This window comes from Talpa occidentalis, unplaced genomic scaffold (assembly GCF_014898055.3).
Source record: "Talpa occidentalis isolate TD23 unplaced genomic scaffold, MPIMG_talOcc4v2.1 talOcc4.15, whole genome shotgun sequence".
NCBI classification, from domain to species: domain Eukaryota; kingdom Metazoa; phylum Chordata; class Mammalia; order Eulipotyphla; family Talpidae; genus Talpa; species Talpa occidentalis.
This window is the reverse complement of record NW_023601543.1, coordinates 16398458-16412198: the sequence shown is the minus strand read 5'-3', so window position 1 is coordinate 16412198 and position 13741 is coordinate 16398458. Positions and strand designations below refer to the sequence as shown.

At 33.2% G+C, this 13741-nt stretch overlaps 1 non-coding gene across 1 annotated transcript; it reads right to left on the bottom strand.

Moving 5' to 3' along the window:
• Positions 1-4512: 4512 nt before the first annotated feature.
• On the bottom strand, positions 4513-4676 carry LOC119246817 (U1 spliceosomal RNA). Its single transcript, XR_005125570.1, has one exon. It is a non-coding gene; the product is annotated as a U1 spliceosomal RNA (small nuclear RNA).
• Positions 4677-13741: the final 9065 nt, after the last annotated feature.

Below are 13741 nucleotides of genomic sequence, written 5' to 3'. Positions count from 1 at the left end.
ACCCTAATACTTAGCTGAATTCATAATGTACACTACATATTCAACAAATACTTTATGAACTCATACCGCTCATCTCTGAATTCTTTGACATCTGAAGTTGGGTTGATACTAAAAGAGCTAATTATAGAAACCTAGAGTTTACTTTTCCTCCTCTCTTATTCATAAGTGTCATATATAGGTCCTCTATAAAATTCCAGTTTTATGTACCCCAAGTCATCCCATTTAACATCTATTAAATGCCTCATTTCCCACATGTATTCAACACTGAATTTGAAATACACAATGATAAGAAAAAATTCACTTAAATATGTAATTAAAAGTAGAGCATATTTCTGAAGTTTTTTTTTTTTTCAAATGATTTGCTTCCATGAGTGTCTTTCTAAAGTTAAATGAAATGCAATATATAATTCAGAACAACAACAAAAAAAAGATGTGGAGAAACTCAGAGGTCTAAGAAAATTGCTAGTCAGCTTTGGCAACTCTTCTGGCATTCCTCCAAAAATGAGGATGTTTGGTTGGTTGCTAAGATCTTTGTGTCCCTCCTCAGATAATATTGAAAAGAGAAAACAAGGAGTTAACGGTAGTGACAATGCGTAGAAGTTTCTGAGAATCCTGGCCTCACCTGCTCCAGGTTTCTGCTAATACTGTTCCCTGTATATCAAGGGCAGCCTTTGGTAACCAAATGCACAAGACACCCAGATAAGGTTATATGTACTGTAGAGCAACCAGAAAACAAATTTTATAAACTTCTAGTCATATTTGAAGCTATCAGGCACAGGCTTGGACATAGGAGTAAAATACAGAGCAAAGACCTTCAGTGGGCCCCCCCTTAAATGAAGCAACCTGCTTTATTGTGTGTGGTCATGGCAGAAGCAAGCAGTCATGGAGAGGCAGGACTGCCCCAGAAATGGTCAGTTTTCATAAAAAGCCTATACATTCAACAATTGATAAATGTATCAATGTTTATTTTCTATTAACTAAAGTTATATATATAAATTTTTACTACTAATATTGGGAAGATGAAAAGGTGTCACAACCTTGCTTGTTTCAGGTAATCCATAACCTGCTATCAAGTTTAGGCACAAGGAAAATCCAACAGAAAATAATATCCCATGAGTTTAATCACCTAGGGCATTGAATGGGTGCATGTACCTGGCTCTCTTACTTTTCTCATACCTTTTTGTGACTATTCAGTGTCTCAAATTACCAGGCATTTTATAATGGGATCAAGTACATTAAATTATCAGCATTTTTCTCCATGTTGTTTTCTTAACCTATGAACACTTGAAGGACTTATATAAATGGTTGCAATGAGGGATTAAAGATTTTTTTTTTTTTTTTTTTTTTTTTTTTTAATAGAGGCATGTTTTATTTCTTTCTTTCTTTATTTGTTTGTTTGTTTGTTTATACATGCACTGGGTACAGTCAGAAGCACGGGAGGGTGAGAGAATTCACCAGAGCCAGATCGGGAAGCAGAGCAGGCAGAAGGACCGAAGTACACTGCTGAGGGGAGCAGCGGGCGGCAGGAGAGGTCTGCGCGCCATGTGGGACCCTCCTCTGGTGGCTGGGGAGCAGCCGGGGATCGAACCGGCGCCGCAGAGGCCGCGGGCAGCTTCGCAACCCAGCGCTCAACCGCTGCGCCACCGGGGAGGCCACAATGAGGGATTAAATCTCTGAAAACATATGAAGCTCAATTATATGAAATTTCAGGAAATCCCAAAGACAAAGGTAAATAGCAAGGTCTACTAAAGAACAAATATTTTATATAAATAATTTTTCAATAGGCAGTAAAATAGGAAAATAAAGGGAACATATGAAATAGACCTAGGATCTTTTAAATATGGTCTACAAGATTGAAGGTGGGTCTCTAGAGTCTAAAAATACAGATAGCGATTGTTATAATTTTTTTTAAAAATATGATTGGATCCATTTTATTACTTCTGGGGTAAAGAAATGGCACAGGTTTTTCAGAGAAAATCAGAGACAAGTCATGCAAAGCAGCACAATATGAATATATGTTCTGAAGTTGATGTAAGCGCATTAATGTATACCTTCCATTGCAATTTTGCAAAAAACATTGACCTAGGCATTAAAAACAAGGGACATCATGTTGAATATAACATTTAGTGTCATTTAACTTATTATATATTGTAATATAATATCAAAAACTTTATGTATTTTGTCTGTTTTCAGGTCTTATGGTGACTTTATATACTTAAGCAATATAATGTGTTTATTACCTATGTTTGTTTCCAGGTCTTATGTTGACTCTGCTCTATGTACTTAAGTAATATAGTGTGCTTATTACAAAAAAAAATAAGAATATGGAAACATGAGTAAAAAGATGTTTCCTGAAACTACCAGGTTTTTTTCAACTGTAGTTTGAATAAATAATATATCTTCTAATAGAAATTTTATGTAAGGAGGCTTGTCACATGTTTTTTTGTACGTGCCAATTCTTTTTTATGACAGAGTTAATTTTATGTGGCCATCAGTTTTTTTCATATGTGGAACACAGATCATCCCTGCAAGGCACAATGTTTCCCTTTCATAAATATGTATTTTGTTGTTTTTGTTGTTTTAATTTTTTATTTTAATTTTTTATATTAATTTTTAAATTCTTTACATCATTGTTCATTTTTCTATATTTTAACCAATTGATTTTTTTCTTACATATATTTTTATTTTTTACATCATTGTTCATTTTTAAACAATATTTGCTTCCCCCCACCCCCTCAGGCATAGTCCCCACAGAGTTTCCTTCACCAATGCACCCATGCACCATCACCTCAGTCCCCTGTGCTCCTCCCTCCCTCCCTCTGATCCCTCTCCCTCCTCTTCCCCTGCAGTTTGTCTCTGATTTATAATTGTCCATTTTTGCTTTGTTGTGTTTTGTACTGTTATTCTTTTTACACTGATGTCTTTTTTGGTTCCCCCATATTCCTGCTATAAGCGAAACCATGCAATATTTTTCTTTTTCCTTCTGACTTATTTCGCTGAGCATAATTCCTTCTAGCTCCATCCACATTGCTACAAATGGCATGAGTTTATCTTTTTTGATTGCTGAATAATATTCCATTCTGTATCTGTGCCACATCTTCTTGATCCAGTCATCTATTTGGGGGTATTTGGGTTGTTTCCAGGTTTTACCTATTGTAAATAGTGCTGCAATAAACATAGGTGTACAGGTAGGCGTTCTTTTGAATCAATGTTTTTGTGTCCTTTGAGTAGATCCCTATGTGCCAATTCTTTAGAAATTGTATCATACTATTTATTTTCAATTCACCCTATTTTTAGTACTCAAAACTTAAAAAAATTAACAGGAAACACTGAAATGTGTTAGACATATATATCATGATATAGGCCAACATTACAATACATTGTTTGCCTAACATTCTCTCTTTTTCTACACACACACACACACACACACACACACACACACACACACGATTTTTCCCAAATCTTATTACTCATCCCCCAGTTGTAAACAACCTAAGTTCCCAAAGACAAAGGACTGGATCAAAAAAATGTAGTATGTGCATATATATACAGTGGAATATTACTCAGCAATAAAAAAGATGAACTCCTGACAACATGGATGGAACTGGAACGCAGAATATGAAGTGAAATAAGTCAGAAGGAGAAAGACAAATACTAGATGGTCTCACTTATATACAGAATATAGCAATGCATGACAAAAAGTCAATCAAAACCAAACCAATAGTAAACTCTTAACATCTGATTGCAAAACAGAGGCAACCAGAAGGGGTGGGGTGGGGTGGGAATGGAGGAGGAAAGGGGCCCAATAGAACATGGTGAAGCATTGTTGGAGCACTGGTGGTGGGCAGGGTGTAAAAGCACACATTTGTAGAATTTTGAAACTATCCACTGGAGTAGATACAAAGATGTAAACCTACTTTACCTCAATAAATATAATTTGGAAAAAAATAAATTTTCATAAATGAAATAAGAAGGAAGTCTGGAATAATACCTCTCACACAGTACACATACAATAAGTGGGACTCCTTGCCTTAGTTGAATGTGAATTCTTCTTAGTGTGAGGGGAAAACATTACTAATAAAGCTATGGCTTCAATGATCTCATTTCATCTTGAACCATTCCCAACAAATTGCCGTCCCTTGTTGAGCAGATAATCTCCAAAGCATCTGTCCTCAGTTTGACACAGCATGACACATGCCTTGGTATGACTGGGAGAAATATTTGAATGCATGTCCAGTAAACCTTTTTAATCTGATTTGTAAAACATTTGCATTTAAAATACATTTATTCAATTCTAGGAACTTTGGAGGCTACAAAGCATTTTAAGATGTAAACCTTGCCTTTAAGAAGCTTCTACTCTTTTATTAAATACAGATGACATTAAATCTATATGTAAAATGGTTCAGCTTCATTTGGAATGAAGCTTTCTGCAGTTTTCCTTTCCTGAGATCCATGTTAAAAGTCCTCTTAATATATCAATGTTATGGTTTTTTTTTCTTTTTTCTTTTTAAACAGGGGAGAGCGCGAACACAGTCCCCCACTACCACAAATTATGCAGTGGAGTTTCCCACATTTGGGGAAATCGCAGGGGTCAGCACATCCAGAGTGCAATGGATAAGCCTCACCCTGGGAAAACCACCTTGGCGATCATGGTATCTCCCCTGCCAGGTAAGTATCAATGTTATGTTTTTGATAAAACTCAAGGACATGTGGCTATCTTTAGCCATCATTATGCAATTACAAGAACAATTCCAACATGGATAGTAGCATGACTAATTTGAAAGTTTTGGTTACTGGTAACCAAGTGGAATGGCTGTTTATTGAACTTTCATTAAATCAGTATCATACTGAATCATTCCATAAACGATCAACTTATTTGACCTTCATTGACTGAACTTTGTGTTGCTTTGTCATTTGTAATGCATACGGAAATATACTTTATATAAATAATACTTCAGAGATATGTGCAATGATCTCTGCCTAGAATGCTTTTGAAACATGAGCAAACCTAAACCTGGTGACAAGTAGAAAGAGCAGACACATGTTTAAATATGATGGGCTGAAATATTCGTTTCTTTGGAGAAATATCAAAATAATGTCTTTGTTCAAGCTCTGTATAGTTGTATGCCTTGGAGAGAGTCCCTATAGAAACATAAAAATTGAGGCCTAAGCAACTAAACCCTGAATCATCAACAAATCCATGGCTTATCAATTAAGCATAATAGTAGTGAGAGCTTTTGATGTGGTTTCTAAGTTCCAGTTCCATAGTTTTACAAGGAGTAAATGAGTCTATTTTCAGTGAGTGCTTTTCATTTTCTCTAGGACATAAAAGGGATAGCTACACTCTTTCATGAAAAAAATATATCCATAAGAAAGGAGTTTTCAATTGGTAATTTATCATTAAAAACCTTAAATACTGCATTTCTTCTAATTTTATTTGATGAGCTCGTATTTGAATCAATCAGGGAGAAAAAAAAATCCAATTCTCATGTCCTTGGCTCATTTTTCATTTTTTTAATGGCAGGTATAACTATAAAATAGAATGCCACAATTCATTGTTGGTATAGCTTAGACAAAAATAAAAATAAAAAAGGATTAAGAAGCTCTCTTTTGGGCATTGTAATTCTCCAAATCAAAACAGAGTCTAAACAAATAGCAGTAGGAAAATGATCTTAACTAGCAGATGTATGAAGAGATTCAACCTCCAGTTTTTAAATTATAGCTGCTTCCAGATTAAAGCAACACTCCTGATGGAGCAATGGGCTTTATATCCTCTGGCAATATCCTTTTTTATTGCACTAGAAACCAATGTTGAATTTCCTGAATAATTACATAAATAAACCATGCACTTTACTTGTTTGTGTCCCCATATTTAATGATATATTGTGCATGTAACTTTCAGAAATATGATTTATGGCAGTTTATATTTCCACAGAGGGGTGTTTACTTGAAATATGTACTTGAAGAATATCATATAAAATGATGTTTTTTGATATATATACAGAAATGATCTGATTTTTCAAGAAAATGCAAACTGAGAGACCTAGTTCCAATTAAATCATTCTGAGAGTGTTTTTAATTGAATTCTCAAGCTGAACTGATGTAACAGACTAATGAACATAAACATATAAATTATATTTATTTAATTCTATATTACAATGCTAGGGATTGAAGCAGTACTATGGGTTGACTGGTATTACCTTCAAAAGGGGATAAAGCAAATCTATATCCCTAAAGTATAAAACTTTTAGCATATGTGAAGGAAAATTTTTAGTCAATTTTGAAGGGCAGCAGCCTTACAATTAACTTTATGATCCTCTTTTAAAGTCTATTTTAGTTTGATCTAAGCTTAGTTTGATCTAACCTTAAAATTAAAAAGAAAGTCACATTCTCATGATTGCTTCCTAATTATACCAATGACATCTTTAAAAAGAAATAAATCTTTTTGGACTATCAGGGACTAAATCAGAAACCTCATGGCACTAAACATGTTTTAACTTACTTCTCAGCAATTTTTGTAGAGGGGAAATCCGTATCATAAGGAAATACCTCTAATCCCATGTATTACATTAAAGGATTGGAACAGTTAAAAACTTAGTTATTGAATGGCTTAGCCTAAGGCTAAGTAGCTATCTTAATTCAGTTCAGCCCAAATTTTCCTGTAATTATTTATTTAGACGTTGTTCCCCAACATCTTACCTTCAGTTCTTTCTGGCAGTAACTGAACTTTGCTTCTTTTTAACCCAACAACCAAGTTCTCAGCTTTCTCATCTATAAAATGCAAATTAAATGTACCTTTCCTGCATACACACAGATTCCCTCCTCTCCCCCCAAAAAAACATGATAAAAGGTATGCAAAGTCACTTTGAAAGCTTTAATATATTTCACGTAAATAAAACCTTGTGTTAGACTCAGTTATTAACATATATTTGTGAGTACCTACTATGTGCAAGTTAGTAGGCTGACGAGGTAAAGTAGCATGACAATTAAAAGTAGAGTATCTACAGCCAAAGTGTCTCAGTTCAATCCCTGTTTCTATCACTGAATAACTGTGTTAAATTGAGCAACTTATTTAACTTCTCTCTTCAGTTTTCACATTGTAAATGGACCTGGTAATAGTGATTATGCCATTGGATCATAATGAGGATTAGATAAGTGAATGTGTACATTAGTAATTGTTGTTATTATCTGGGGCTTTTGTATTCTTCCCTCTTAAAACTCAGTTGTGACCTGAAGACAATAGGCTCACCAAACTTGAGGCTTTTTATCACTCTCAGTGCAAGGGTGGCCTGTGTCCAAATAAAGAGATTAATTTTAAGTGCAATATGCCTATTGATGCAAAAGGACAAATCTATTTCAATTTTACTTGAAGAAAGGTTGTGTTGAATGTGTCTCTCTGATTAGAAGTCAGCTATTGTCAGTGAATGACTAGTTCACACTGAAGTGAACATAAGAATAGGAGAAAAATTAAATTCCTAATTTGTTCATTTATATTTAGAACATGACAAAATCTTGTTTAAAAAGCCTGACAATCAATTTCTTTCTCTATTCTGTGACTTTGCTTATCTCTGTTCTGACCCATTAGGTGCTGGTGTTGCAATTTACCTCTCCAAAGAAACTCTATTTACCTTATCTCTCAATTTTTGAATGTCATTATATTGTAGCCCCTACATACATAAACAACAGTTTGATTATCAAAAACATGGATATATCCAGTAAATGAGGTAAGAGTCATTTTAATGCAAAAATTATACAGTTTGGAATAACTTTAATCCCATTTTTCACAAAGATTCTAGTAGTTTATAAATGTTTCCTTATTTCTTTCCTTCCTGCCTCCACCTAAATCTAAGGTGATGATTATCTTGGAAGGACAAAGTTAAATAGTGATGTGATTAGAGAAAAGGAACTGAAACTGTTGTAGATGCTTTTCAAGTTTTAAATTGTGTTTAACAAAAAAAAGAATATTTGGCTCAAAACATTTTAATCTGGATTCTATCCCCCTTCTTCAAATGCCTCCTATCAGAGAAGCACAAGAAAAACAAATACAAAATTCAAAATATTATACTTTTTCTCAAGTTGCTTATAAAGATTTCCTTGACAATGAAACAAAATAATTTCCTACCTATTTTTAAGACTTGCTTAATATTAATGTTTGAAAATCCCAAGAAGGTTCCCACAATACTTTAATATCAGACACAACTGGTTTAATTACTAACCTCACTTACTGCAAATTAGAATCTCAATAATCTGCAAATGCTAATTTAAACCTGGACTTGTTTCTAAGCAAGCTGCATGTAATAATGAACAAGCAGCAGATTAACCTCAGAAGGGCAATATACTGTACCACAAATCGCAAGTTGCATTTCCTCTTTTTTTTTTTTTGAGTGCAAAATGTGATTCCAAAAAGATGTTATTAAGCTATAACACCTTAGTCATTTTCAAGCTCTCAGCACTTAAAGTGCTGAATTTTAGATTACTTTTTTATATTCTGCCTGTGCCTGGTTTCCTTACTGTATGTAAAGTTATTAAAGCTGTCTGCTCCAATTTCTTCTCTACTTAGGAAGATATGACAAAAAGATGAAAGAGACTACTTCTAATCTCAAAGGCTAAGCTCAACATAGAAATGAAACAGTAAAATATATAAAGACAATAAGAGTACTTTTCTGAAGGTAGTTTATGTTCATTGAGTGGTCACTAAAGCACTGAACTGGAAGTATGTGACAGCATAATAGTCCTGAGGCTCAATTTCCTCTCTAGAGAGTTGATACTGTTTTTTATTATGCTATGTAATTGAAATGCCACTTGCCATATAATGATTTGCTTTGCTTGAGGTGGGGGTGAAAACATTTGTTCTGTAAACTGCATTTAAAAACCACATATTAAGGCATGAGTGGCAATTAGATTAAGCAATACATTTCCCAAAAAAAAATACCTTCAAAATCTTTCTCAAACAAAAAGGAAATGTCATGTTATTTTTTTTCTCTTATAATAGGTTTGTAACAGAAATGGACTCAGGGGGCTAATGGAATGATTATCTTTCCAATTGCTTGGTATCCTGATAGGACATGATTTTTCAATGATTTGTGTTTTGCTCTTTTTATAATACTCAGGATTTATAGCTATATATTGGGTCTTCCAATTTATAAGATTTCTAGAACTATAGTTTTGAAGTTACATAGATCTGAGATTCCAAGTCCTCACCTTTTGTTGAGAATTTCACTATTTAGTTGTGTTTTCTCTCAAGTTCAGTTCTCTATTAAAGTCTTTCCATTTCTGCTCTGACTCATAGCCTGCCTAGTTATCCAAACTGGAAAACTAAGATTGACTTTGACTCTAAGCTATCTTTTTCCTGCCTCTGGTCAGTTTACTGAGTCCTGTCAAAAATACTGCTTTATTTTTCTCCTTTGCTACCATGTAGGTTCTGCTTCCATTATTTTCCACTTGAATCATTACAAATCCTTCTCACTGGCATCCTTGACACATCATATTATTTTGCCAGTTATTATGGCAGTTGTCAGTGTGGTCTTTCAAAAATTTAGGTTGGATCATCTTATTCTATGGTCAGGATAAGCAAATCAGGGTTTGCAAGCTAAAGCTGATGTAAATATTTTAATGTTTATGTATTATCTATAGAATAAAGTATAAATTTCTTTACATTAACATACAAAATGCTTTGTGATCAAACCCTTACCTGCATTTACAGATAACTACCATGCAATGTCTTAAAAATCCCTATAAGCCAACACCCCAACCGTATAATTCAACCATAGAAAGGTCTATTTATGGCAAACACACCCCCCAAATTGTCTTTCATGCCTCCAAACCTATTTGTATTCCCATTTGCCTGGAAAACTCACCCATATTGTTCAAGTCTTGATTAACAAGTCATTTCCTCTAGGAAGAGTTTTCTTGATTAACCTACCCACAGTTAGGTATTATAATGCACTTATGGCATTATATTATTATTATTATTATTATTATTAATATTATTATTATTATTATTTATGTTTAGGTCATTATCTTTTGTCTTCTCTCCTAAACTTTCCCTCAGTAGTGAACTTCACAGAGATGGAAATTGTACTTTATTCACTCTGTAGTCTTAGGACATAGCATAATGTCTGGCATGATGCTGGCGTATATTAAGAAGTCAATAAATATTTGTCATATATAAGTAATGAAGGAAAGAAGTAGAAAGAGATAAAGGAATAAAAACCCAAGAAAGATCATTCAAAAGAATAAATCTCACCAAATCCAGCACAACATTCAATGTAATTACAAATCATGCATATAATCAGAATATACCACAAATTATTCTTGTCACTAATAATTTTAAACCACAAACAAATACATGTTAATATAGCATTAGGACTCCTGCCATCTTCACCACAGGCAGTGTTGCCACAATATTTCACAAATAGTAATGATGATGGTGATAACAATATCAATACTAAGTAATATTCATTGAAAGCTTTACTGTTCCAGACACGATTTAATGCACATTGCACTTATTTCCCTATTTAATAACTCATAATGACTCTATGAAGTAGTTTATATAATTATTCTCATTTTGTAGATTGAAAAGAAACTGATACAGGCACATACACTTTACCACATACCAACAGAATTTGAATATACTAGTAGATAATTGCTGAAAGAACTGGAAGACACAAGTTTTCTGAGGGGTGGGTAGTTAGGGAAACCCAAAGTAAAGAGGAGAGAAATAAACAAGGATATTAGAGGAATTTGAAATCTCTGGCACCTATCACGACAGCAAAAAAAAGTCCAACTCTTAACCAAGATAGCATAAAACCTTACTCCAAAGTCCTCTTTACCTCATTTATTATTAATGTCTGTCCAGCTTTCAAGAAAAAAAAATTGCAAGCATACTAAGAGGTAAGGGAAAACACACTTTAAAGGGAAAAATAAAACATGAAAAGTAGTTGCAGTTAGAGCACATATGTTGAAGTTTACAAAAGGAATTTTAAATGACTATGATTAATATGTTAAGAGCTTTAATGGAAAAAGTAGCCAACTGGTAACAACAGATGGATAATGCAAGTAGAGAAGCAGAATAAAAAAAGGAATCTTAAAACAGCAATAATACTATAATAGAAATGAAAAATGCCTCTGATGAACTCATCAGTAAACTCACAATTGCCAAGGAAAGAATCACTAATCTTGAAGACATGTCTGTAGAAAACTTTTCAAAACTCAAATGCACGAAGTGGAAGAAATAAAATTTAAAAAACAACATCTAAGAAATGTAAGACAGTTTTGAAACATGAAGTATGTTTAATTGAAATAATGGGGAAAGAACAGAGCATACAAAGTATTTAAAGAAATAACAGTTTAGAACTTTCCAAAATTAATGATGGAAATTAAATTATATATCCAGGAAGCACAAATAACACTAAGCAAAATAAACACCAAACCAAACTGAGTAAAGTATAACAAAACCCATTTAGATGTGTCATATTTCAATGGCAAAACCAAAGACAGAGAAAAAAGTCTTGCAATAACTATCTACCCCTCAGAAAAAAATCTATAGTGTCTACCCTAATTTGAAGGGATATATGCACTCCTGTGTTCACTGCAACACTATTTACAAGTTATGGAAACAAACTAAATGCGCAGTGGCAGATGAGTGGATTAAAATCTGGTATATATACACAATGGAATACCAGTCAGATTATAAAAAAGATGAAATCTTGTCATTTGTAACAACACGGATAGAGCTGGAGGGGATTATGCAAAGTAAAAACTAATATTCCCATTAATCTGTGAAGTATCCTTTGTGAATAAATGATATAACCAAAATATTGAACTCCAGTTTTATATTAATGTTTAAAGGGATATCTATTTAGAAATTTGCATTTGTAATGTATGGATGTATGAATATTTTCTCCATATACCATAGGCCTCATCAATGTGATTCAGAAAGTTTGATATAATTGTTATGGTTAAATAACAAAAGTCCAACCAAATTTATGTTAAACATGTAATTGATTCATGAATCAGGCATCACCCCATCTAGCAATCAGAAAGGACAGTGATAGTCTATTCAAGAGGCAAGTTTTTGTAGGCATAATATGGTGAAGATAAGGAAGAGAGAACAATTTCAGGCTTAGGTAACCTACCCATGGGGAAAAGATGAGGATATTGTGATAAATTATCTCATTTTCCTTTGCAGAATTGGAAATAGTACCCTAATGGTGCTGATCGGAAAATTCCCTACTGACCAGTTAGGACTACATTCCTGGGGAAGTTGAAACCACAGGGGCGGACGGAGGTTGAAACAGCAGTTAGGTTTGATATTAAGTCTTGGTGGGCTTAGCACAAGCGCTTACATTCAGGGTCTATAAATTTTTAGCATTATTAATAGCAGTTTGTTTAACATTAGGACTGATTTTCTATTAACTTATTATTCTAAAAGTTCTACATGTAAGAAAGAAGGAATAGTTTTAAATATGTCTTCAGTATTAGAATGTAAATCAATAATAGTATACTAATGATAAGAGGATATTTCACCTTTTGAGGATGACATTGTGTGCTGTAATTATGGTCTCTAAAAGGAAAAAGAAACAAAACAAGACAATAACAAAAATGTCCCAACTGGGAACCACTGTCCAGAAATAACATACTGACATATGAAGATCATCGAAATACTACACTTCTTTTAACAACACATCCTTATTTAATAAGAATTATAAGTTTAAAATGTCTTTGGTTATGAAAATATTTGGGTTTTTTCCCTAAGCCCCTTACATATTGTTGGTGCATATATTCTGCATGTTAATCATCTATAAGCAGAAATTCTCAGGTGTTAGCAAGAGTTTTACAGGCTGATTTCCCTAATAATGAAGCAATTTTCTAGGCCAAAACAGCATTAAAAGGCCTGCATCAACCATTCCAAGTGTAGTGACATTTTTCGTCCCAGGCAGAGGCTTATTGCAGCATGTGTTATGGAATTTTTGTGACAATATCATTGGAATTTTGATAGGGATTACACTGAATCTGTATATTGTTTAGGTAAATAACTATTTTAACAATGTTAATTTTTTCAACCCATGATCAATGGATATCTTTCCATATTTTGTCTTCTATTTCATTTATTGTTCCTAACAGCTTTTTAAGAGGAGTTTTTACTGTTTTCTATGTATATTATTATGTCATCTATAAATAATGATAGTTTTATTTTTTCTGTGTCAATTTGAATTCCTTTTATTTCTTTTTCTTGACTAATTATTTTGGCTAGGACTTTTAATACTATTTCGAATAATAGTCGTGAAAGTGACCATCCTTATTTTATAGCTTGATATTAGAAAAAATGTTTTTGCTGTGGGTTCATCAATTATAGCCTTTATTATGTTGAGGTATGTTCTTTCTATGTGCATTTTATTGAGCATTTTTATCATAAATGCTGTAGGATATTTTCAAATGCTATTTCTCCATTTATTGATGTGTCATGTGATTTTTGTCTTCCTTTTATTGTCAAGGTATTTTATATTAATGAATTGCCTATTTTGAGCCATCCTTATATCCCTGGTATAAAGTCCACTTGGTTATGATGTATGATCCTTTTAATACTTTGCTGAATTAGGTTCGCTAACATTTTGTTGAGGATATTTGAATTTATGCTCATTACAGATATTGGTCTATAGTTTTCTTTTTTTTTTTTTGCAATGCTTTTATCTGTTTTTGAAATCAGGGTAATATTGATTTCATAAAATGTGTTTGGAAG